General features: G+C 37.1%; 1 protein-coding gene across 5 annotated transcripts in view; it reads right to left on the bottom strand.

The window, feature by feature from the left end:
* DENND4A (DENN/MADD domain containing 4A) overlaps positions 1-13,910 on the bottom strand; it is a 99,301-nt gene extending 85,391 nt beyond the window's left edge. For all 5 annotated transcript variants that reach the window (XM_012728671.1, XM_012728673.1, XM_012728674.1 and 2 more), the window contains exon 1: positions 13,691-13,910. The gene's annotated coding sequence lies outside the window, so the exon portion shown is untranslated. The remainder of the gene's footprint in view (positions 1-13,690) is intronic.
* Positions 13,911-26,687: the final 12,777 nt, after the last annotated feature.

Raw genomic sequence — 26,687 nt, 5'->3', positions numbered from 1 at the left:
AAAAAAAAAAAAAAGTGAACTAATGAACCAACCACCATCAGAAAAGTTTGATCAAGAAGGTTGAAAGAGATCAGTGACATCTCTTCTCAAGAATGACATGAAAGCTATAAGACAAAAGCACTGTAAAACCTACAATTTTGTATGAAAAAATGCTATTCATTATAATATTAAGAACAGATATGAAAACATTAACTTTAATTTTGGTTTCATTAAGTTAAATGGTGTCAAAATTCACTTCAATCATATGAAAATCCACATCACCTTAACATAAAGAATTCAGTTCCTTTCATGAGAATGCCCCTGGTCAAATGGTGGCTCCTGCATAACACACAGACTTCTTCCTTGGAGGCTTCCTGAGTGCTTTCTCCATAAGAGGCTATCATTCTTTTTTCTTATGCTTCAACAGTGTTCTGCACATATCTCTGTATCATTATCACATTAATACTGTAATCATTTCTTGAAACCTCTTCTCTTCACAACTAGATTAAGAATTTTTGATAGTAGGCAATGTTACATGTCTATCCCTGTAAGTATCTATTTTAGCATAACCCCTTGAGGAGAGTAGGAAGTCAGTAAGTGCATAAAAGAGAATGACAAGATTTACTAGTAGTGATATTTATATGAGGTTTTATGTGCTTATGAAACTGCACTACTAAAACTCAAATTCTACAGGCAGAGGGCAAAAAACAAGCTCCACAAGTTTTATTTAAAAGGGAGAAATATTTTTAAAGGTTCCACATTACATATGGACTGAGATGAATTGATTTAAGCTCCTTACTTCTATGTAAAACCACTAAATAGTCTCTTCTTTATTTCAAAGGAAAATCTTAGTTTTGCATTACTTAGTAATCCTTTGTAATTACTGTCTTTTAAAGTATCTATTTAGTTAATTCTGAAAACTGTACACCCTTATCCATGTCTTGACCATAAAAATATGGCCTGAGAGGCCTCCCTGGTGGCATGGGCATAGGTCTTAGCGCTATCAAGCTATCACCAGCCACTGCTTCATGAGTTTGATCCCCAGTCACAGCTAATACATATGACACAGTAAACCTCTCCTTTCTTGTGCAATGCTCCTCTCAGAAGTGTGTTCCAGTAGATCTGCCTGTTCTGCTCTCCACTCTGGTGAATCATCTTACCCCCTGCACCTCTGGCCTATACCCACTTCTATGCATGCATCCATGCATACATACATACATAAATCTTTTAAAAATAAAGTGACATAAAATGTTCTATGAAATCTTGATTTATCTGCCATAGCTGCTTGGACCAGACAGACAATTTGCTACAAACTAGATTTTTTCCTGGTTGGGGGAGGAAGGGTTAGAATGGGACCACAGAACCATGAGCAAATATACTAATTTAAGAGAGTGTGTGTAATAGCAAAAACAACATGCAGAGAGAGGAAAATGAAGTGTCACAGAGGAAAAAATAATATGGAAATAGAAGGTGTGCTATCAAGATGCCCTCAGGGTGGTGAGAAAAAAGGTTGCCCAGTTACTGATTGTTGCCAATACCTGGTCTCCTATCCCATCAAGTGGCCTAGCTATACTTCTATCTTTAGGTACTGTAAAGTCCCCAGTACCCTCACCATAAATATTCATTCTCCTTTTTGAAAAAGTTAGGTTGAATTTCTATCATTACAAACAAAAGAAGTTGAATTTCTATCATTACAAAAAAAGAAGTTAAAAGGTCAAGTAGGAATATGAAAATGTCAGTTAATCATAGGAAGAAAAAAAAGCCTTGTTTAAAAAATGGCTGCCATGTTGGTATCTTCAGGTATTCCTCATTATACACAAATGAAAAATATTCAACAACCATAATAGGTTCAAACAATGTCTTATAAATTCAACTTCATCATAGCTGTGAGTCAATATGAATATGAGCAATTAAGGGGTAAGGAGTATCTTAGAATTTATTAAAGCAAATTATTATTTTTTTAACAGTTTATTTTTACATCATTTTGTACATTTTTTTTTCCATCTCAATTGTAATCCCTGCAGGTTTCCCATCACCAAGTCACCCGTGTGCCATCACCATAATCCCATGCACTTCCCTCCTGCCCCCTTTTGATCCCATTCCCCACTCCACCCCCACAAAATGTCTCTGGTATATGGCTGTACATTATTCTTGTTATTTTCTCGCCTGGTCCATTATACTCCTGCTATGAGTGAAACCATCCAGTATTTTTCTTTCTCTTTCTGGCTTATCTCACTAAGCATGATCTTTTCCAGCTCCATCTAAGTTGCTGCAAAAGACATGTGTTTCTCTTTTTTGGTTGCTGAGTAATATTCCATTGTATATATGTACCACATCTTTTTAATCCAGTCATCTACTTTTGGGCATTTGGGCTGCTTCCATGTAAAAAAAAATTAATTTTTAAAGAAAAATACTATGCATTACAACTTGACTCAAAGTGGAGTAAGGATGTGTATTTTCTGGCGGCAATGGCTAGTCCTATAGAACAAACCTAACTATTAATTTTTCCCATCTATCTATCTCTATTCCTCATAAAAACAAGTCACTTCAAATGAAAGTCTGGACTAAAATACTCAAATACTCAGTGGTAGAAGACAGTGACCTTCAAAAGAAAAGGAAGCATTTTCAATACAAAGTCACAATATGGCTCTAGCTCTTAAAACAAGACTGATACAATTTCCATTTTTCTTTGATATTGGTTTGTTAATAAGAAGTTTCATTTGGTAACCCAGACTTTTAAAACAAATAATCTCTCTAGTAACAATTTCCAAATACACAGTGAAAAGAATGAATACCAGTAATGTGTACTGTCCGTAGGCTCAAAAGAAGACAGGTTTACATTTGTGGGAAAAACTGACTAGTTTCACAAAGTCAAAATTCATTAGAACTGGGAAAATTAGCTAATATAATAGCAAAGAATAAAAACAAAATACTCCACAAAATTTTCCAAGATTTTAGTTATTCAGGAAAAAAAGAAAGTGTGAGACCTGGAATAAAAGGAAAGGTTTATGAAAAATTGAAACAGTCTCATTGTTTACAATAATGGGAGAAGAAAGAGTATTTATAATTTTCAAGGAATTATACCGTTTCTAAAACATCTTATTATAAGTGATACTATGAAAAAGAAGGCGTTAGTAAGTTTTTCAGTTTCCTTATTCTGCCCTTTGTTCAGTTTATTTTCTGCTTCATTTTGTTTTCCAAATGAATAAAAAAAGCACAATCTTAGCAGAGCTACTACCCTTATACCTTAATCCACAACAGAAAAGGCTGGCTAAATGCTGTAGTAAAAGACATATGAAGATTAAAAGTAAATAAAGGGCAAAAAAAAAAAGGAGGAATTTAAAAAAAAAGTAAATAAAGGGCATTCCTATAGTTTCAACAGCACTATTTAATAAGAAAAGTGTGCTGAAGTTTAAATAAATATTTAATTAAATAGAATAACTAAGAAATGTTAATAATCATTAATGCCAATCAAATGTATATAGAATATCAAATGTAGGAGCTACTGGAGAAAGGCTAATGCTTAGCTAACCATAGTCAAATAGCAAAGCTGGGTGGCAATCCTAGATGGTCTAGTTCTACAGCCAACTACTTTACACTGCCTCTCTAACAATTCATTCAAAAAATTCATACTGAGTGTCTTCTCTGTGCCAGGCACTGTTCAAAGTGCTTGAAATATAAATAACACTAACAGGAAGGACCTGATAATCCAGACAAGAGTAGAGGGTCTGAGAAAGCTTTCTGGCAGAGATAATCTAATGCCTGAGCTGAGTCTTAAAAAAATGCAAAGGAATTACATAAGCAAAAACAAAGTGGGGGGGGAGGGGAAAAATTAAGCCATTCTTAGTCAAAAGCAATAGCTAGTAAACAAGAAATAGTATACACATTCAGGGAATCTTTAGAATGTAATTCTAGAGTAGAAAATGGAAAGCAGGAATTATAAATTAAGATTAGAGAACAAGTCACCGACCAAATCATGGAGAGTCTTAATGACATGATAAAGAATTCAGCTTTTGTCCAGTTGACAAAGGGAAGTTAATGAAGAACTTTTAGACTGTGTTTTAGAATTATCATCCAGCACCTCTGAGGTGACTCTCAGAGACATAAAACTAAAAACTGGAAACCCAATGAGAAAGTAAGGAAATAGTTCCCAATAAAGCAGTGGTTGGAACAGGGATCTATGGAAATGACTGATTCAAAAAATACTGATGAGATAAAACCAGCAGAATTCAATACCTGAATGGTTTGATGAGGGAAAAGAGAAGAATCATAAATGATTCCTAAATTCCCTGAATAATTAAGTCTATATTCATGTGCAATGCCCTTGAATGACAATAGATCAAAGAGAAATTAGGTACCTAAATTTGTTCAAGTGAAGTTTAAAATAAAGTGGACAAGTTAAGTTTGAAATAAAGATAAGCAAGCAGTGACATAAGACTAAGTTAGATGCTTTGTAAAAATACTAATGCTGGAAAAACAGCCTGGAGAGCTAACTGTTAGCTATACGGTAACTGAAATCACAGGGATAACTGTTACTTAACTAAGAAATGTGACGTCTGAGATGAACAATTGGACAATCCTGGGAGGACAATTTCTTTAAAGACAGGAGGAGGCAGGCAATTCCTCAGAGAAAATGATCAACACTGAGAAGCTTCAGGATAAGCAGAGAAGGGAAGCATGGTCAATTCAAGGGTTAGTTTCTTGAGAAAGTGGTAAATAGCATTACTGTCATTGATTACACCAGCAAGTGCACATTCTACTTCACATTGATGTGAAACGGAAATTAAGACTCCAGTGAGAGAAAGAATAAATGGGAGAAAGGGAGGCAATTTCAGCCAATGCAGATTATAAACTGAAATGACTTATTCTGAGTACTAAGTGACTTGTTGCATGGAAACTCATATAGAGTAAATGTTCCAGGTTCTGTTTTTGCCTTTACTCACATAGGGTACTAGCTAAATTCGGTATAATTCTTTGTTCTCATCTCAAACTCCTTTGCACAATAAGGTTTTTGCATTTGCTATTTCCCCACAAGGATCACTCTTTCTGAGCTGTCAAGAGTCACCTCTGAGAATGCTTCCATAAGAAGTACTCTACAGGCCCTCATTTAGTCATTCTCTCACATCATCTTGTTTTACTTTTTCTAGAAATCTTAACACTCTTTAAGCTTTTCTTGCTATTTAGAGGTAATATAGCAAAGTGACAAAGAGTACTGGCTCCACAGTCAAACTGCTGTGTTCAAGTTCTATCTTTGCCATTTACTTGCTCTACTATATTGCTCAAGTTGCTTAACCTCAGTGTCTTAATTTCCTCATTTTAAAAGGAGAAAAATTTAAAAAGTACTCACCTCTTAGAACTGAGGGAATTAAATGAGTATAAAATTGTAAAAGACTGCAGGTACATTCTGAGCGTTCAAATATTATAAATTTGTTTATTTGCATTGATCTTAGTGGTCCATTAAACTGCATTCCTCAACATGCACTACATGTTTAAAAATATTTGAGGGCGCTCCCTGATGGAGCAGCGGGTTAAAGCACAGCACTGCAAGCTAGCCAGTGCCGCTTCAGTGCAAGTTTGATCCCCTGCCCTGGAGGTGACCCACATGACGCGGCAGACCTCTCCTGACCCGCCTGCTGCTCCCCTCAGCAGTATACTTTGTCATTCTGCCTGTCCTGCTCCCCACTTTGTCTCTGGTGAGTCCTCGCACATACACACACCCCTGTATTTCTGGCCTGTACCCCAGATCTGTATGAATAAATCTAATAAAAAAATTTTAAAAATTTGAATTAAAAACTCATAGTCCAAATCAGAAAGATGTCAAACAAACCAACTAACAGCCAGAGGAAGGAGTACTATTCTGACTCAGGAAACATTAACTTTCACAGAATGGTTTATTTTTTATCACAAAGTGGATAAAAGAATGGGAAAAAAACCCACACAGAGCTAAGGTTCTACAGGTAAAAAAGGAAACTTTTTTTTTAAAAAGATTTATTTATTTGTGCACACAGAACTGGGGTACAGGCCAGAGGCCCAGGGGCGGTGAGAGGCTTCACCAGAGACAGAGTGGGGAACAGAACAGGCAGATTGATGAAGTACACTGCTGAGGGGAGCAGTGGGAGGGCCAGGAGAGGTCTGCCACGCCATGTGGTCACCTCCGGGGCAGGCGGGAATCGAACTCATGCGGAAATGGCCTTTAGATTCTCAGTGCTGTGCTTTAACCCGCTGCGCCACCAGGGAGGGCCTAAAAAAGGGAACTTTTAAAAATAAATTTTATGTATAATTACTACATAATTAGGCTCATTTACAAAAATTTTAATTAATACGTGGAGAATGAAGGAAAAGACTAAATAATTTTGGGAAAGAGTGTTTTGACTAGAAACCATAAAGCTAAAGACAAAAGGAATTGTACATGACACTTAACTAGTGGATAAAGTAATTTCTCACTGGTAGATGGATTAACAATGATGAAACTGTACATGTACAATGGGAATGAACAAATAATAGAAAACAGATGGTGAGAGCTAGATTTCTCACTTTTGGAAAGGGAGGTTATAGATGAGGAAGGAGGTTAAGTATAGAATGAACTATTTGGTACTATCTGGTAGAGTAATAGATAACATTTTGAACTTATGTTTAGCTTCCTACAGATATGAATAGAGAGATATAAAAATAATTCTGTTTGTGGGGCCTCCTTGGTGGTGCAAGAGGTTAGGGAGCAGCACTATGAAACTATCCGCAGCCACTGCAGTATGAGTTAGATCCCCGGAAGGGTTGGTGGGGGGGGGAAGTTGCCCACACGGCATAGCAGACCTCTCCTGCTGCTTCCCTCTGCAGTGTTTCAGTCAATCTGCCAGTTCTGTTCCTCACTCTGTCTTCTGGTAAATCCTTTTACCCAACCCACACCTTTGGCCTATACTCCAGTTCTTGTATGCATAAATAAATAAATATTTTTTAAAAAATTCTGTTTGTATATGTGGGTATGCATATAGACAATTCCTACATCTATACACCCAGAGGATCTAGAAGCAATGCTATCCCAAAAGCAGGAAGTGCACACACAGAGCACAGATTGGTTTCTAATATCACTGTCTAACAAAAGTTACCAGGGATCTTTGGAAATATGACTGATTGTAGGGCTGGGATAGAGAATATATAAGATGAGCCTGGAATATCTTGTACTAGAAAGTACGGAAATGCTCAAAAAACAAACACTGGGGTATGTCCTGTTGGTCATAGAGGCTAACCTGAAAGAGGTAGAACAATTTGAGAAAATTAAATAGGTAGTGTAGTATTATAAGCCAGAGTTATAAAATAAATATTCCCCAAATCCTTACAGATAAAAGCAAAAAAAAATCTCCCTTACAGAAGAATTACACATAATGTTATAAGTACTTCCCCCTTAAGGAATTGGCACTTAACTCATCACCCACTAGGTGCACTGCACTTAGTGACTTTCTCCCAAAAAGAAAAGCATGGGAAAATTGCACAGTAGAGAAACCTGGCAAATACTAGCTTAACCAGTAATGGAGGTTAATACAGTGAGAAGTCATATTGGTATTATATATCACTGATATGATACAACTGGAACTGTATCCCCCCATGGTTGTTCTCCCCCAAGCCCATAAACCTAGTCTAACCATCAAGAAAACATCAGACAAAGTCAAGCTGAGGGGCATTCTATAAAATATCTGACTTATGTTCCTCAAAACTGTCAAAAAAAAATCTGAGAAGCTGTCACAGTCCAGAGGAGCTAAAGGAGACACGATGAGTAATGTACTATAGTATTCAGGATAGTATCCTAGAACTGAAAAAGGACATTAGATAAAAATTAATGAAATTATAATAAGGTATGGGCTTTAGGTAATAATGTGCCAATCTTTAATTGTGACAGATAGAACTGTCTGATATCAATAGCAGGGAAATTTGGGTCTAGGGTGAATGTTAACTTCCTGAAACTTTTCTTTAAAGCTTAAAACAAAAAGATTATTTTAATAATAATAAGAAGGATAGTATTATTTTAAACAGACTGATTATAGTCCTTTAAATCATACATATTGGGTTGGACAAAGGTAGACACTTAACATTTATGAATGGTTCATAATATTGTACATGTCTAAAGTAATTTCTTATGTGTATTTTTTATTCTTTAGTAAGTACTTGATGAGCAGAAAACTATTCTCTAAAATTTTGGACTAAAGCAAAATTATGGAACTAATTATACTAATAAAAATTCCACCTGGCTTTAAGAATAAAATTTAAATCACTTTAACAATTTATAGTACATGGCTAAAATATTTCCTTATAGTCTAAGGACAGGGATATGACTACATATTTTAAGAAAGTGTACTGGAAAGTTCACAAATGTCAATATACTTTAGTGTAAAATTCACAATAATGTGGACATATAATGACCTTTTTCAAGAGATTTTGAAACTTCAAGAAACAAAAAGCAGACTTCACTAGTATTTCATAACTATTCTGAAAATATTTAAAAAGAAACAAGAATAACCTCTTATAAATAAATGAACAAGAAAAAATCCCAATAGAAAATGTGTAAAGGAGAGTTATAGGCAAGTCCCTGAAGAGGTAACCAAAAATGCTCATACATAAAAGATGAAGAGAAATCAAAGAGTCTGACAACACTAACTGCTGGTAAGGATATGAAGAAACAGAAATTATTTGTCAATATCCTGCAAGGGTAAAAATGCTTATTACCTAAGAACCCAGTAATTAGACAATCAGATACCTTATCTGGAGAAAGCCTAGCATGTTACTATAGGAGATACGAGGATGTTTATGACAGATAAAAGTGAAAACAATCTAAATGCTTATCAATAGCAGAAAGGAGAAATGACCGTATATTCATTCAGTGGAACACCAGCAGTTAATAAATAAATAAAATTAGATCTACACTGTTCAACAAGTATTGAAAGGAAAACAGATAAACAAGCTTCAAAATATGTGTGCCATGATACAAGCGTTATCAATAACTGCTTAAATTTACCAGCATGTTAACAAAAAAGCTCCAGGAACCACTTTAGGCGCTTAATGGAAGTAAACTCATTTGTTTTATATAACAACCTTATGAGGTATATGTGCACATAATCCTTATTTGATAGATGAAACACTGAGGCATGAAAAGATTTAAAAACCTGCCTAAGGTCAAGAAGCAAAATCAAGATTCAAACAAAGAGAGCAAGCTACAGCCATGCTCTTCAAAAATGTTCAAAGCACTGCATGTATTTTTCTTATATATAGTTTATTAAAAGGTAAGCTGGAAGAATATACATCAAATTTATCATAACAACTGCCTCTGGGAGGGAATAAGAGAGATGAAAGGAGGATGAACCTGGGGAAAACAAAAGAGAATTTAACTTCATTAGCAGTGTTCAAGTAAAGAATAAAGTTCTGCACTGCTCTTTTAGAGTTCAGTTGATAACTATTAGATATCTTTGATATTAAACATCTGAAACAAAAATGGAAAATATTAACAATTTGCATGGTGGGTATGTGTATGTTCACTACTTTTTAAAATTTTCTGTATTATTTTTAAAATTTTTCAAAAATAAAGCTGTCTCATCTATAAAATATTACAACAAAAAGACCTTTAAGAAATTTCTGACTTCCATATTTCAGCTTTTATTTGAAATGAAAATAGCTAACTGTGTGCATTTATATAACTAATATATAATGTATACATATATTTTTTTCCATATGGAAAATACATTTTACACAGATCATAGATATATTAAAAGTGTGCCAGAAACAGTATATCTTATATTTTGATGACTCACTATTATCAGCAAAATAAGGTATTGTACTAGCAGGAAAACTACCTTCATATCTTTCTACCTCCTGTTGTCTCTACTCTATTTGAGATTTGTAAAAGAATGAAGCAAGAAAAGGTACCAAGATGTTGAAACATACTTTAAAAAAAAACAGTAACAGTCACAGTAGCTCTTTTGAATATAAGTCCCCAACATACAGTCGATTAAAATTCCCAAAATTTATTCACAAATTAATTGCCTAGAACTCAACATTTATTTTTCCACTTAGGTACTTCAAAGAGTATATTAGCACCTGGAAAATGTCACTAAGTTGCCAGGCCATGAACAGTGAAACAGGAATAGCACAGCACTCTATATGCTCTGATGACCCAAAGGGAAAAGACAGAGTTTGAAGCTGGAACTGGTATTTCACTGCACCTTCAATGACTACAGCAAAGTGCCTGGTACCTCATAAACATTCAAATAAGGATACCTATGGACAGCTGAGGTAATGAGAAAAAACTGATTGGAACAGTCCATCAATAGGTGGCGCTGTCAACATAGAACAGTTTGGGTACAAGCTGCAAATAAAAAAAGGTTGGAAAGCAGTGATAAGCATCCACATATATAAACCTAATGCCAGGGTACTGCTGGTAACTGGAAGAATGTCTCTACCTAAGTTATTAAATGTTTCCATTACTGAGTATCCCATGAATGCCATATTTTGAATTAGTTTTGCTAAAACTCACAGTTTTGCTTTTGAAGCAGTAGTTATGTGGGATTTTCTCCTACAAACTTTGAAATTATTTTAATGGCATGTTGTGATTATTAGGATATTATTCAGTAGAAAAAAATAAAGTAAATAAACCTTAAAAAATAAAATATATCAGCCCTCCCTGGTGGCGCAGCGGGTTAAAGCACTGCACTGAGAATCTAAAGCTGCTTCTGCATGAGTTCGATCCCCGCCTGCCCCGGAGGTGACCACATGGCGCGGCAGACCTCTCCTGACCCGCCCACTGCTCCCCTCAGCAGTGTACTTCGTTGATCTGCCTGTTCTGCTGCCCACTCTGTCCTGGTGAATTCTCTCACCCTCTGCATCTCTAGCCTCTACCCCAGTTCTGTATGAATAAAATAAATAAATCTAAATAAAATAAAATAAAAACTACCTATAATCCTATAAACTGGGTAACATCTTTAAGGTTACATATTTGCTACCAGTCATTTTGGAATACACACATAGCATGCTATGAATAATAACATCATATATATTTCCTTATATTCTGATTCTTTTCTCAATGCTATATTACACTTCCTCATATCAGTAAATATTTTTGAAAATATGATGTAATAACTGAATCTATCATGTGGGTTATCATTAATTTTAACATTTCTCAGCTGAGTAGCATTTTGACTATTAATAACTTTTTCACTATTAATAACATATACACATTAATAATTTTCTATGTATACAGTTTTACATTGCTGTTTTAGATTTCAAAGTGGTAACTCTGATATGCTATTATCTCATATATAGTATAGAATGCTTGATTTTCCCCATATATATGGCATGCTTGACTCATCCCCAAAATCCCATATTCTACTGAGCAATAAACAATAATCTAGGGCATTATAAAAACAAATAGGCAGACATTTTTATCTCTTTTCTTCAGTTACTCTTCTTCTACAACTAGTAGGAAAAAGCAAGATCCCATAAACATAAGTCTCTGACATCAGAGAGGACAAAAATGGCAAATCAACTTTCCTACTGGAGTCACTTTTGTTTTCCTCCTAGAATGAGCCATCAATTAAAAAAGGAAAAACACAATACTTATAATATCCCAAACATCTGTATCTGTACTGGTGCTTAAATTCAAGTTTTCATAGTAAGTAGAATTTAGAAAAAGTCTGCAAACAAAAAAGATAACTAACCTCACTCAATGAAAAACAACTTTTCTTTTATAACTCTGCCATGATTTCTATTGTTTTTTGAACCAATTAACAAATGTCGTGTGAGGGAAGACTGGAGAAAAAAATATCCTGTGCTGTCTCTTCTTATATCTTCCAATTATTCCAAGTATTATTCAAGTTGCCATAAACAGACTGATAGCTCCAGAATTTCCAAATCACTAACTATTTAAATCAGTGGTAATGCATGTGGAAAAGTTCAGAACTAATCAGCATCAGTTTTTGGCTCTCTTGGAAAAACAGAAAATTCATATCACTTCACCTATTTTCAAAGTGCAAATTTGTGTACATGAGCTTAAAAACACAGACCAAACTATATTCATGCTTATTCCCAATAGTGGGCTGGTGTCAAGATCAATTATCTTCTTTAACAAGAAGAACATTTTAATAAAATTTCACAATAAAGCAGGTCTATATTTAATCAAAGAAAATTATGAAATATATAAGATATATGGCAACGACAATGATGTATGTATGTTATTTTGAACTCTGCCTGAGGGCTATAGCTTAATGGGAAATTGTGAAAATGAAGTAAAAGTTACCCAAAATGTTCAATTCTGATCAAAACAAAACAAAAAGTTCCCATAAAAGAAACCAAATAAAATCTTTTGTTTCATTATAAGTTCAAACAGGGTTCAAATAGCTGAGAATTCTGTATTACTTAAGTTCTCAAAAGCTGGATCCCAGAACTATCTACTCTAAACATAAACTGAGTAACTTGCCCAGAGTCCTTACTTATTACCCAAGCTTAGATTCCCCAGTGACTACTTTTGACAATAATCTCAAATGTACTACATTAGATTAGTGTAACCTGGGCTACGTTGTTTACAGGTGTCTCCGCCTCCTTTCCCCAAGAGGAGAGACGAGGTAGACTAGGGCAAACAAAAAAATAGAAAACGACTATATGTAACAGCCCCAAATAACAGCGTGCAGTCTCGTTAAGAGTGTTTGTCTTACACTTGGACTATTATTTTCGTTAATGTATAATCAATATATTTTAAAGAATAACATATTCACGGAATAACAATTTCTGCCCTCACGGGTCTCTGGCTGGCTGACACGCGATTTCTCCTAAAATAAATACATGCCTGTTGACTGAAGCTTGTTCTGCTGTTGCAAACAAGAATTAACTGTCCTATAAGACAAAACCCTTCTCTAAGGCTCCAAGCACAACCATACGTTTGGATTAAAAGCACCCTGGAACAATAACAAAAATCTTCCAGCACATCTGTCATTTAAAAGCACGATAACGAAAAGCTGTAACTGCGACCCAGTTTTAGGTCAAATGGTTTTTCTCTTTTTACCCCAAAGCTTCCCCCTACCCCACCGAAAGCGATAAACTTCAAAGGGAATGATGACCACCAAGAATCGTTTACCCCTGTCCTCCCCCCAACCCCCACTAAAAAAAAAAAAAAAAAAAAAAAAAAAAAAAAAAGACCGGGGGTGGGGGGAAACCTGGGTAACTTGGAGGCTGATCTCGCACACGCGGGCCGGAGTAGGAAGGGGCAGACTCCCAGGAAGGAGAGCGGGCCTTGGGGGATCAGGCAGGCACCCGCTGTCTCCCGTTTAAAATACTGAGCAGGTGGGATTCCGGGAGGCCACCTCCGTCTTACGTAACCGCCTAGTCAAAATCCCAGCTCCAGGACCTCCCCTCTCACCGCCCCCGCCCCCACCCCCACTTTCTAATAACAAGAACCCCAGAATAGCCCAGAATAGAAAATCCAGAATGAAAACACTGGAACCCCCCACGCGTCCGACGCCGGGGCGCGGGAGCTACTCAGCACCGCCGCGCCATCCCGGGGCGGACCGAGCCCGCCGAGGATGGCCGGGCTCTGAGAAACCCCTGGGCGGAGGTCGCGGCCGTCCACTCCACCTCCCGGGTCCCCGGCTGCTCGGCACCCGTGCCCCTCGCTGTCACCGCTCCGGGCCGTGACAGCTCCACATGCCACCTCTGTCCGCGTCGCCGCCCCCACACTCACCTCGCCGCTGTCTCCAGCGCAATCAGCGGGTCGAGCTTGGAGACTGGCGCCGGGTCCTCTAACGCGCGGCGGCGGGACACGAGGGGCTGAACGCCGCGACGATCGGAGCCAGCTTAGCTCATCCCTAGCCCGGCGCTCCGCCCTGCGCGGCACCCCCGCCCGCCCAGGCCTGCCGTCTCAGTCAGACGGGACTCCCCCTCCCCTTGCGGTCGCCGCTGCCTCCGCCTCCTTCTTCTGAGCCTGCAGCCGCGGCAGCGGCCGCGGCGACGGGCGCCATCTTGGCAGTGACGGAGGGGGCGGGGGCGGGGACCGTGGTCGGTGAGGACCAATCGCGGGCCAGGATCGGCCTGAGGGGCAGAGGCAGGGCCGGGTTGAGGATGGCGGGTCCTAGCGCCTACTCTTAAAAGGGGCGGGGAAAGTAGGCGGGGCTGAGCCGTCTTGCCCGTGACGCAAGCTGTAGTTGGGGAAAAGCGCTGTGGTTCCCAGTCAGGTCGGGAGAACCCGAGCCGGAGGCAGGCGTGGGTGAGGAAACCTTCTCTTCCCCTTTCAACACCCCGCGGGTCAGGGAACTGGCTCGGGTCAACTGACCTATTTCCTTCTTCCTCCCCAGCAGTCTTGGGAGTCCTGCCTTTACCTTACCCGAGCTCGGCGACTTGAGAGACTGCTTTTCGCTGTGGGTGCTCAGATTCCCCAGGAAACCCCCAAAGGGTTTAGCAACCACCTAGTAGATTATGGCCCCAAGACACTAAGGTAAAATGGGGAATTCAGGGGGTTTCCCTTAAAAGTACTTTTATAAAATACCTATTGTTAGCTGAACGGGTGTAGATTACATTGTATGAATGGGATATGGCCTACTTAAAAGACTGGCTCTACCATTAATGACTATTGGCAAGCTGCCTCTTGAAAAGTGAGGATGATTAGCCCTCCAGGGTTTCTCTGAGAGTTAAATTCTAGAATACCTATGGAAGTACTTAGCATAGGCTTCCGACGACTTAATAGATGTGATTTCGTGGAAAAATGAAGGAAAAAAACAGGACCCTAAAAATCCCTCTGGTTTCAAATTCAATTTACCCAAAGTTCACAGAATAGACATTAATCTCTTTTACTGAGTTTACAGCTCTATTTACTGTCTCCACTTCTTCCATTGTACTCAGCCAGTCAACAAGCATTCCTTGAAAGTGAAAGGCTGAGAGTACCCAGGTGAGGGAAACAAAAAAAGTCTACATTTTTGAAGTTGACAGTCTAGTGGCAAGAGGGATAATAAATACCTCATCACATTTTGGAAGAAGACATTCTGCTAATGTTATGAACAGAATTCTGGGATAGCAGATAACAGGATGGATTAAAAAGAAGAGTAGTCAGATAAGTCCTATCTAATGAGCTAGCAATGTGAGAAAGACCTTGAGGAATTGTTTTAAGGTGCTGCATGTAAGAACCTGGTATGAGCATGGAGAGGTGATTCCAGCACCTAGGATGACATAGAAGCAAGACTGAATTTTATTGAAAATACAACTGGAAGCTATTTAAAGGTTTTAGGTAGGGCGTGACTGAGAGAGAAAGAGAGTTAGGGACAGTGACGTTTATCACATGCCTCTATATATTTCAGGAAAAATATGGACCAAAGAACTTGATTTAAAGGAAAAAAACAAAAAAGACTAACAAACCCTGGGATTGAACCCCTTTGAGACTAACTTGGTCAAATTATATATTCTACTCTTCACTTTCCTTATTATTAAAAAATATATGAGCATCACACAAGATTGTGTGTGGACAAACACTTCACTGAAAATGGTTAATTTGTTTTGAAATATTTTGTATATCATGTTAGTGTCAAGTATATTTGCCTAATCAATGCTTTTGATAAATTAATTTATTTGTCTTTTTTGGAGGGTGGGAAGGGTGTTATTTCCAGGTAGTAATTCAAACCAGTCATTCTTAGTCATTTTGCACATGTTCCAAATAGTCCTCAAGAATATAGGCTTACAAATATGTAGTTTGCCATTACTGTAGTTCCAAATGTATTTCTATCTGCTTAACCCTGCATTTTATAATGAAATTCACTGAGTATTGTTGTGAAACCATGACCATTATTCACATCTAGAACTTCTCATCAGCCCAAACTGAAGCTCTATATCCAATAAATAATAACACCTATTCTACTTTCTAAGACGTACAGTTTTATGGGATCTGTTGTGTCTTTCCTTATATGGCAAATGACCTAGATCATCAATAGGATTTCTTTGCTCCTCTTGAAGCGTTTAGTAAACCAGAATGGACTATATAAATTTAAAAGCCACCACCCACAAAATAAGGATTAGTGTGTTTGTAGCTCATATATCTAACACAATACTAATGAGAAATACTATTAGGCTCAATTAACTGTTAGCACCAGAAAACTGTTATGTGACCATAAAATATGCTTGATGGTATTGTGAATGTATGCCCCAATTGGCCCAAACAATCTGCCCCTCCTTTTATGTGACTCTACCTGCATACCTTATTTTTCATGTAAAAGTAAGTGATTACAAATCTGGCTAAATTTAATTTTAAAAATCTGTAAATAATTCACTGAAAAGGTAAGCGAGAAGGAAACAAGTTTTAAAACCACATCCTAGATGCAGTATCTTAACAAAAAGCTAAATTTCTTTTGTCAGGCTGTATTCTTCTTCCTGTATGGTCATGTCACCCACAGTGTTTTGATCCCCAGCATTTAGGCATGGCTATAGGCCAGTCAGTGGTTCCAAGGGAGGGGCTATCGTATGAAGCACGGAAGAGCTTTTAGGGGTGATGGATATGTCCTCTGTCTCTTGCTTGTGATGATAGCTTCATAAGGGTATAAGTATGTTATAGTTACCAAGTTGTATACTTTATATATTTGTAGACCCTGTATACAAACTAAATCTCCATAAAACTAATTTTTTAAAAAAGATAAAAGTCCAATTGGGAACCTCCCACTATCTCCCTATTGGACCCAGATTTAGCCTTTCATTGATTTTTTTTTTTATTGCTGGCAAACCTGTCAGCTCATTTCCTCTTCAAGGAGTAGTTTGCTCAAACCAGTTGACTTGCAAAATAAAATGGGAAAAAAAAAAACACTCTTTTAATTCACACACACAATTTCATTTATGTTACAGAGCACCAATTGAAATAGTGTAGACTCGTAGTTGCAAACAGTTTTATAGGAAGGGATTCTAAAAAGTTTGAAAAGTTGAAGCAGTTTGAAACGGGTATTTTTTTTAAAGATTATTTATTCATACAGCACTGGGGTACAGGCCAGAGGTGCAGGGGTGGCAAGAGGCTTCACCAAAGACAGAGTGGGGAGCAGAAAAGGCAGCTCAATGAAGTGTTGTGCAAAGGGGAGCGGTGGGCAGGTCAGGAGAGGTCTGCCATGCCATGTGGATCACCTCTATGGCGGTGGATCAAATTTGCACTAAAGCAGCTGTGGCTAGCTTGCAGTGCTGCCTCCTAACCCATTGTGCCACTAGGGAGGGCCTGAAATGGATATATATTTTTTTTAAATCAAGCTTCTGAAAGAGTGTATTAAAAATTGAAAACAATAAACAATATTTGCATACTCAGAAAGCACCTTTAGGTACCTATGGCCCTTCACAGCTGTGAATTCTTTTAACATTCCAGGTATATGTCACTGTTTGTCAACAAACTTAAACCCTAATTATGATGTGGGCACAGGAGTCTAACAATGCAGAGAGGGAGGGGATAGATAGAAAAAATATGGCTTAGAAATTTGGGCCCCATGCCAGCTCTGAAATGACATCATCTTTACACCTGGAACTCTATCTGGCTGTTTCTTAGAAGTTACTTTAAATACTGTGGTTTGAATGATGCATGAAGAAAAACTATGAAATCAGTAAGTTTGAACACAGAAACTCAATCCGTTGTACAGCCTAATCCTCTCCATCTGTTAAAACTATTCATCTTCTTGCTATTCCAGAAGTTTCCCATGTCTTTAAATGAAAATCTGGAGTTTGGTATAAGGTGATTCTTCATATCTATGCTACAGGCTTCCTTATAGGTGAGAAAACCTCCCATCTGGGGTTTAAAACTCTTTAGTTTTGTCCCACGGAAGAACACCCATTGTCAAGTTCTATTCATCGTAAAACAATGTTAGAATGACATTCTAGTGTAAATATACCAGATCCAAAAATTGTCAGATGATCAATGTATTTCTTAGAAACAGAAAGCTCGCCACTCTCAACAATGGACAGATCAACAAGACAAAAAATAAGTAAAGACACTAAAGCTCTGAACAAGGACCTGGAAACATGGGTCTAGTGGACATCTATAGAATACTGCACCCCAGAAAATCTGAGTACACATTTTTCTCAAATCCACATGGATCATTCTCTAGGATTGACCACATACTGGGTCACAAGATAAATATCAATAGATACACTAAGATCGAAATCATACCAACTATATTCTCCAACCACGAAGGAATCAAACTAGAAATAAACCATATGGAGAAGGCAAGAAACCCACCTACCACGTGGAGACTAAAACCCACATTACTGGAAGACCATTGGATCAATGAGGAGATCAAAGATGAAATTAGAAAATACTTGGAGAAGAATGACAATGACGACACAAGTCTCCAAAACATATGGGACACATTAAAAGAAACAAAAAGCTGATGAAATACTTTTGAAAGGCAAGAATAATGGTAAAAAATGTCATTTAGAAATAAATTCCTAACCTGCTGATTGAGAGAGGAGTGTCTATAGACAGGAGGGCAGTAGCAGTCTGAGTCCTGCTGACTCTCCTCCCCTTTCTTCTTGGTGGCTAGAGGAGTCAGTCTTTGACAAACTTTCAGTAATTTGAGAAGTAGTACCTTCCAACATCCTCCTCAAGTTAATACTTTTATATATCTCAACAATCCCTTCTAAATTCAGTTTTTAGCTTCTAAATGATTTGCAAAAGAAAGTTATTTCTATATAATATGTCTCTTTAACTGTTATTGTCCTGTAAAGTATGCCCCCTGACTTTCTTTAAATGATGATATTTTTTTAGAAATTGTGAATGAATTCAAGCTTCATTCAGCATTTATAACCACAGCACTGTGCCGAAACACAGAAGTAAAACAAAGATAAGTAAGCACACATTAGCAGGAAAAGATGCATCCCCAGGCCTGCAACTTTAATAAAAATCAGAAATTCTACACTAGATGGATGAACTGGTTTCTGTGGGAGCTCAGAGTAGTCAAGTGATTGTGGGCCTTTGAAGGTGACAAGTCACTTTTGAAGCCACCCTGAGGGAACCTACATTCTATGATAGTGAGGACATTACTTAGGATATGAGGGTGGGCTTGATATAAGACAGGAAAGGCTTATTTTTCAGTCTTAACCTTTATAACAGATGTGTTAGAATTGTTCTCAACAAATGAAAGGGATGCTTATAAATTGTTCCACCGTTGACTTTTTTTTGGGAGTAGTCAAAGGTTCAAATAATTTGGAGGGATGGATAGCTGTGCTGACTTGCAGGAAATATGAGTCAGCTTTTCTTATGTACTCAGCACTGTTGTTACAGCTAGGATATTTGGGAGACATAAAGCTGAACAAATCACATGCCATAAGTCTTTTCTTTTTATTGATTGGCTCAGACACGCACCCAGCAAGAGTAGACAACAGGGATCTTTTTATTGTTAAGACTTAAAGGACCTTAAGTGGCAAGGGGAAACACCTGCAACTGAAAAACAAACTCAAAAAAAAAAAAAGTTTCTCTTTTCTAAATAATCCCTCAGACCAGGAGACTGATGAAGCTTTAGTCCATAACTCTCCTTGATGCTTCAGGACGGTATATTCAAATGCCTCCAAATATCTCAGTCCAAGTACATCTGAAACTCTGTATGTTTGAAAGTAAACTCATTATCTTTACCCAAATCTTTTTCTCCTGTATTCTCCAATTTCTTGAATAGTACTCAATGCACCAGGCACAGAAGTTAAACCCTATGAATAGCCAACCTGTTCCCTTCTTTAACACTAATCTGTACCCAGAACAACAAATTGCATCATTAACATCAGCTTTATCTTTCCATGTCTATTCTCTAACTCAAGCCCACATATTTTTTTAACCTAGAATTTTGCCCCAATAAACTTGATTAGATTCCCTATACACTGTCTTTACCTCTACTACTCTCCTCCCTGCTTTTGTTGCCAGACTTAATCTTCTAAAGAAACGATATCATTTGTTCCAGAGATAGTTTAGATTGCTAGCTTCCTCCTCTCTTTTGTTTTCTTCCTGGAAAAGTTCATCAGCACCCTGTCCTGATGTTACCTAAGAGGACCTGGACCTGTTTGTCCCTTTCCTGTACACCTTTCTAGTATGCGAAGACAGCCTTTGTTCTGAACACCTTCAGATTTCCATACGTGAGGCTTTTAATTGAGGGAGAACATTTAAGTCTTGAAGCTCCATGGTCCCCTTTTCCACACGCATAAGCAGACCAAGATAGATTGGCCATAAAAGCTAATTAAGGCCAGAGTTAATCCTGAAGGGAAAAACTCTAACAATTAAGTTTATTCAAGATTTGGAGAATAATAGACTAATGATAATAAAGATTTAAATTAAAACAAAAGATTTCTAAAGTTGTTTCTAGGGATATTTTAGGCTCTCTAGTGTCAGAATTGTTTTACTATCTCCTAGGAACAGATAACCTTCCTCTACTTTATCTGCTCATAATCCTGCAAGTTTTCATATTGGTTGTAATTATTTTAACAGCATTTTAAATTAAATATCACTTTATTGATTTAATAGAATTTAGATATTGCAATAATAATTTAGAGAGTTCTAAATTATGCTAAAAGGGAGTTGATATGAGGCTATCTTTTATTTGAATGTATTGGAAGCAAAGGGAAAAGGGCTTTTAGAGATGGTGTGTAGGGCAGTGCTGGCAGAATTCTGCCCATCTATGCAATGCTGTCTGGAAGGTAGTGGTGTTGCAACAAAGGATAGCCATAGAATCCTTGATTCAGACTGGAGAGCATATGTAATGATATGGCTCATTTTAAAGCAGTTCTATGTTAAAAGAGAATGGGGAATTAATTGGATTATGAAAAGAAGTGTGTTCTGCCATTGCAAATTCTCCTGATGATTGTGTAAAATAAAACTGCTACAGGTCTAGAACTAAGAATTGAAATGCAAAAGTTAATAAAACTGATGTTGGTTGCAAAGGAAAATCTCAAGGGTGGAGTTCGGGTAACTTGTAGAGCAATTGAGTAAGGGTAGGGCTAAATGGATTGGGTTATAGAGTAGTTGAGGTGGAGTGGGCAATTAGGAGTGGATTTTAAATGTATCATTTGACCCACATCGTCATGACTTTATGAAAATGACATTTTCATGACCTGACTTCTTGATTCTGTTAAATAGAACATAGGATTTTTAGCAATGAGGCATCTTAGAGATCATCTAGTAGCCATTTCATTTTCTAAAAAGTGAGCATCTGTGTATTTGTGATTTATGCAAGTTCATCTGCTTTCATTAGTGGGAGGAGAGCTAGGACTAGAATCCAGACCCCAGATTCCCAGTTTATTGCTTTCACTGTTACATAAATATCACCCAGTTTAGAGAACTTGGTACTCTAAGCTGGATACATGGAAACATCTTTTTGTGGAGATGTAGAAACTGGGACTCAAAAGTAAAATGAATTTATAATTACATGACTGGACTAGACCAGAGCCCAGGCCTCACAATCCATGAGCTAACAGGCTTCTGCTAACCCCACTGAAATCTTAAATGCCATGTGCCTAAGCCTTCGATTCAATCTACAGGTATTTTACTTTGTACTGTTATATGCCATGTACTCCCCTAGGTGCTATAGAAAAGATTACAAGACTAAAGCTTTACTTTGACAAACTAGATTTCTATTTTGCAGAGACTAAAATGTGAATGTTACCTGATTATCAGGAAAATGCACATGTCTTTTGGTGGTTGATAACCTAGCAGGAAGTAAGTTTTGGTGTACAGCAATATTAGGAATGTTTTCGCTTTCACCAAAGGATGGGTTTCAGATTCTCTACTATTTACCCAGTAATTATCTATCAGATGGAGAAACATTTAAAAAAATCAGATAGTATAAAAGTTTAGTGAGGCCATAGGATAACTGTAGTTCTCATGGTTTTCTTAGTGGAAATGTCAAATGACCCATCCATTTTGGAACAGTTTGGCAGAATTTAGTAAAAATGAATTGCCCTGTAATCCAGTAATTCCATTTCTGGGTACATATTCTGTAGCAGTGTTTTTCAAACTGTGATTCATGATCCATTAGTGAATTGTGAAATCAGTTTAAGGGTTACAACAAAGTTGTTTTGTTTTTCTTTCTTTCTTTCTTTTTGCAAATGATAGAACAGAAAATATTGGGGTAAGACTATATTATGAATTTGTGTGCCATCTAGGTTTTTCCTTTCCAGAATTAAAGCTTTAATTCTCCCAGCTGCTAGCAGCATTAGTAGCCAACAACTTTTAGCTGACTCCCCTTTCCAGGAAGAGAACTACTTGCCCAAGGTTGCACCCTCTTCCAGTTACTGGTCAGTGGGATGTATTAAAAACCTAGTTTCCGGCTCTCCCTGGTGGCTCAGCGGGTTAAAGCACAGCACTGAGAATCTAAAGCTGCTTCCGCATGAGTTCAATTCCCGCCAGCCCCGGAGGTGACCACATGGTGTGGCAGACCTCTCCTGACCCGCCCGCTGCTCCCCTCAGCAGTGTACTTTGACCATCTGCCTGTTCTGTTGCCCACTCTGTCTCTGGTGAAGCCTCTCACCGCCCCTGAGCCTCTGGCCTGTACCCCAGTTCTGTATGCACAAATAAAATCTTTAAAAAAAAAAAAAAAAACCTAGTTTCCTTACCCCAATTTGAAATTACTCCGAATATCACCACTGTCAATGTGGGGTTAGTTGACACCTTAGCTGCCACTTCATTAGAACCCAGACTCCCTTTGACACTCCTGCTTCCTTCACTGTCCCACCTGTAGAATAAACATTCTACAAAGAAATGTCTGTCTCAGATCTGCTTCACAGGTACCTCAGCCTGTGATGGTCTATGTATGTACAGAATCTGAATGTAAAATTATTCCTCATCATTACTTCTCAAGCCATGAAAACTTGAAAATCCCTGTACCTTAAAATAGTCTTACATATATACAAGAAGATACTATGAGAATATTCATTGGGTATTGTTTGTAGGAATTATGGCAGACAAAAACTAAATGTCTGTGGTCATAAATAGATATTTTATAGTTAGTGAAGTGTGCATGAATAGATCTCTAAAACACAAAAATATGTACCAACTTCATGATAGTACCTACCTCTGAATAAGAAACATGAGAAATGGGGTGAAGTTGAAGCTTTAATTACAGATTTGTCTTGATTTTTAAAAAAAATTATCTAAACAAATATATAAAAAGTCTAGCATTTATTAAATTTACACCATATATACTAGATATATACACCATTTATTTATACCATTTATTATATTTATACTATATTAAAATTTATATGGAACTCACTTTTCTGTATTTTAAAAATATCTTAGTTATATATTTTGTTCAGTGAATTATTACTATGGGAAATCTACATAAAAAAAGCACATTTTTACTTTATCTTATTGTCTTACTATCAGGAAGCAGTGAAAGGACACTTATCAAAGTTCCTTCCTCTTATATAAGAATATTGGTCAGAATGTTATGGTTCATGGAATATAACCATTCCAGCTGTAATTGTTTGACTGGTTTATTGTATACTTTTTTCCCTTTCCCTGTGCACATTACTACTAAGTTCCATGTAGTGAGAACTAGTCTGGATCTTTTACTTTTTATCAAATTCTGCTAACTTCTTTTAGATGAGCTTTACAGTAATTAAATATGAGATAATATGAACATATTGGTGCAAGGGACAAGGGTAGTTGTCATCACTTTCATACGGATCTGTGGGGGGGGTGTTTAATGTCAGATATGTTGAGGTAAAATTTACTTAATTCTTTTAAAGTGTACAGTTTGACAAGTTTTGGCAAATATATATACCCATGAATCTTCACCATAGTCAAAATATAGAACATTTCCATAACCCAAAAGTGTTCCTTGTGCCCCTTTGTAACCAACTCCCACTCCAATTTTAGCCTTTGACAACCTCTGGATTTTCACTCACATATCTGCCTTTTCTAGGATGATAAATAAGTCAGCCTTTGGGTCCTCCCACCCCAGTTAGTATAATGCATTTGAGATTTACCCACATGCCCTGCATTACTAGTCTTTTCTTTTGTGTTGCTGAGTAGTATATCACCCACAGTTTGTTTAACCATTCTCCATTGAGGGGCATTTGAGATGTTTTCAGTTTGGGATGATCATAAAATAAAGTCTCTACAAGCATTTGTACACAGGTTTTTATTGTAGACATACACTTTTATTTTTCTCAGTTAAACCCCTAAAAAATGTGCTTGTTGGGTCTTACCAGTGTTTGTTTATAGAAACTGTTCATCATAGTGACATAGTGTACCACACTGCATTTCCACCAGGAATGTAGTATGAGAGTTCTAGCTACTCTACTCAGTATTGTCAGGTTTTTGTTTATTTGGTTGGTGCTTTTTTAAGTCTTTCTGATGGACTTACAGGGGTAAAAGTACCTCATTGTAGTTTTAAGTGGCATTTTCCTAGTGACTAGTGATTTTGAGTAAACTTTGAGAAAGTTTTAAACATAAAAATATGTAAAGAGAAAAATATCACTTACCTTCCTAGCTCTAAAACTGTTGTTTTCTATATGCCTAAAGAGTACTGAAAGAAAAGGAAAGAAAACAAGCAGTTTAGCTACTAAGTATGGTCATTGTAGTTTAATAGTAGCTTCATATTACTGGTGATAGGTTAAAAGGATAGGGGTGAAAAAAAAAAACCAGTAGAAATATTAACATTGCATTCCTGGATCTTCAGAACCTTTTGTACAAATGGGTACCTACAGTTCAAATGAAACTGGCTCGTTGCAGTTAGAAAGAGGAATTCAGCAGGGGTTATTATTATCTAAGAAGTAGGTTGTATCTTTGGGAGTCTCTATTGAATTGTTTACTTGACCCATTTTTTTTTATAAGTTTATTTTTACATCATTTTGTACATTTTTTTCCCATCTCAATTGTAATCCCCGCAGGTTTCCCATCATCAAGTCACCAGTGTGCCATCACCATAATCCCGTGCACTTCCCTCCCCACCCCCCTGTTTTTGGTCCCATTCCCCACTCCACCCCCACAAAATGTCTCTGGTATATGGCTATTCATTATTCTTGTTATTTTCTCGCCTGGTCCATTATACTCCTGCTATGAGTGAAACCATCCGGTATTTTTATTTCTCTTTCTGGCTTATCTCACTAAGCATGAGCTTTTCCAGCTCCATCCAAGTTGCTGCAAAAGACTTGTGTTTCTCTTTTTTGGTTGCTGAGTAATATTCTGTTGTATAAATGTACCACATCTTTTTAATCCAGTCATCTACTTTTGGGCATTTGGGCTGCTTCTATGTTTTTCCAATTGTAAATAAAGCAGCAATAAACATGGGGGTACAGGTATCTTTTTCAATGAGTGTTTTTTTGTCTTTTGGGTAGATACGTAGGAGTGGGATTGCTGTACTTGACCCATCATTTTATGTACTTAAGTTTGGCTTTAATTTTGTACACAGAACATATACAAAATGTAGCACTTTGCCTTTGTAAACTTATATGATCTACAAGTATAATGTAGAAGCTTTATTAATACTTCAACTAATGTATATATTTAAGGAAAAGCAAAATTTTAGAATATTAGTTAAGTCCTATGCATAAAAGCAATCAATATAAAATAAGCCTTCATACCTAGAGGCGAGAACACATGAGTCTATTTATAAGGAACTACAAAAATGCAAAATAGATTCTAAAGGATGAGTTGTAGGGGTTTCCAAAGCAACAGGGAAGTTGAAACAAGTACATTTGGGAATTAGGGTGTATTGGAAATAGTTGCAGTTGAAAGTTTGGAGAAGAATTACTAACACCCACCTTCAGTCCTCAGAACTAAGAAATTCAAAGAATTTGAGTTACAGAAGCTGAATCAGGTAAGTAAGAATTTTATTTAGTCTGGATACATGTATGCTGTTAACAGGAGTAGGTGAAAAAGTATTTTCAAACTAATTTTCTCTTCTCATTCTTCCTGCTTTGAATTTCAAGAAAAAGATTTATGGATTGAGCCTATGAAAGGCCTATGAAACAAGGGTTATTTTTTTTAATTGAGGTAACATTAGTTTACAATATAATAAATTCCAAGATTACATTTTCTCACCATGCTCGCCACCAAATGTCTGTTCAACATTCACCACCAACCAGTTGGTCCTTTCCACTCCCTCCCTCTCCTCTTCCTTCCCCAATGTTAACCAGCATTCTGTTGTCAGAGTATAAAGGTTTGTTTATTTTTTATTTTGTTTTCCTTACATTCCACCAATGAGTGGACTCATACAGTATTTATCTTTCTCCTGTCTTATTTCACTTAACATAATTCCCACAAGGTGCATCCATTGTTGCGAATGGCAAGATTTCATCTTTTTTCAGAGTAATAGTCCATTGTACATATATTTGTATGCCAAATCTTCTTTATCCATTCCTTTGTCATTGGTACTTGGGCTATTCCATATTTTGGCTATTATGAATAGTGCTACAGTGAACAAAAATGTGCATTTTTTTTCAAGTTAATGTTTTCATATTCTTTGAGTACCCAGAAGTAGGATTTCTATATCATGTAGTAGATTTTTTAATTTTTTGAGGAACCTCCACACTGTACGAAACAGGTTTGGTTCCAGTTATAACCAAGTATAGAGTCTGTCACTTTCTGCAACTGGAAGAGGAAAGACACTTTTGATGTTTATTTTATTGTAAAAAGGCAGTATGTTTAGACATGATTACTAGTTTATAGTTCCTGGAAAACTACATGTCTGGGGCCCAAGAAATGTCACCCAGTATTTTTTTTTATAGTTAAGTTCTGTGAAATGGGA

This window comes from Condylura cristata, unplaced genomic scaffold, assembly GCF_000260355.1.
Source record: "Condylura cristata isolate star-nosed mole 26May11 unplaced genomic scaffold, ConCri1.0 scaffold00023, whole genome shotgun sequence".
Classification (NCBI taxonomy): Eukaryota; Metazoa; Chordata; class Mammalia; order Eulipotyphla; family Talpidae; genus Condylura; species Condylura cristata.
The sequence above is the reverse complement of the archived record's forward strand: the minus strand, read 5'-3'. Positions and strand labels throughout refer to the sequence as shown.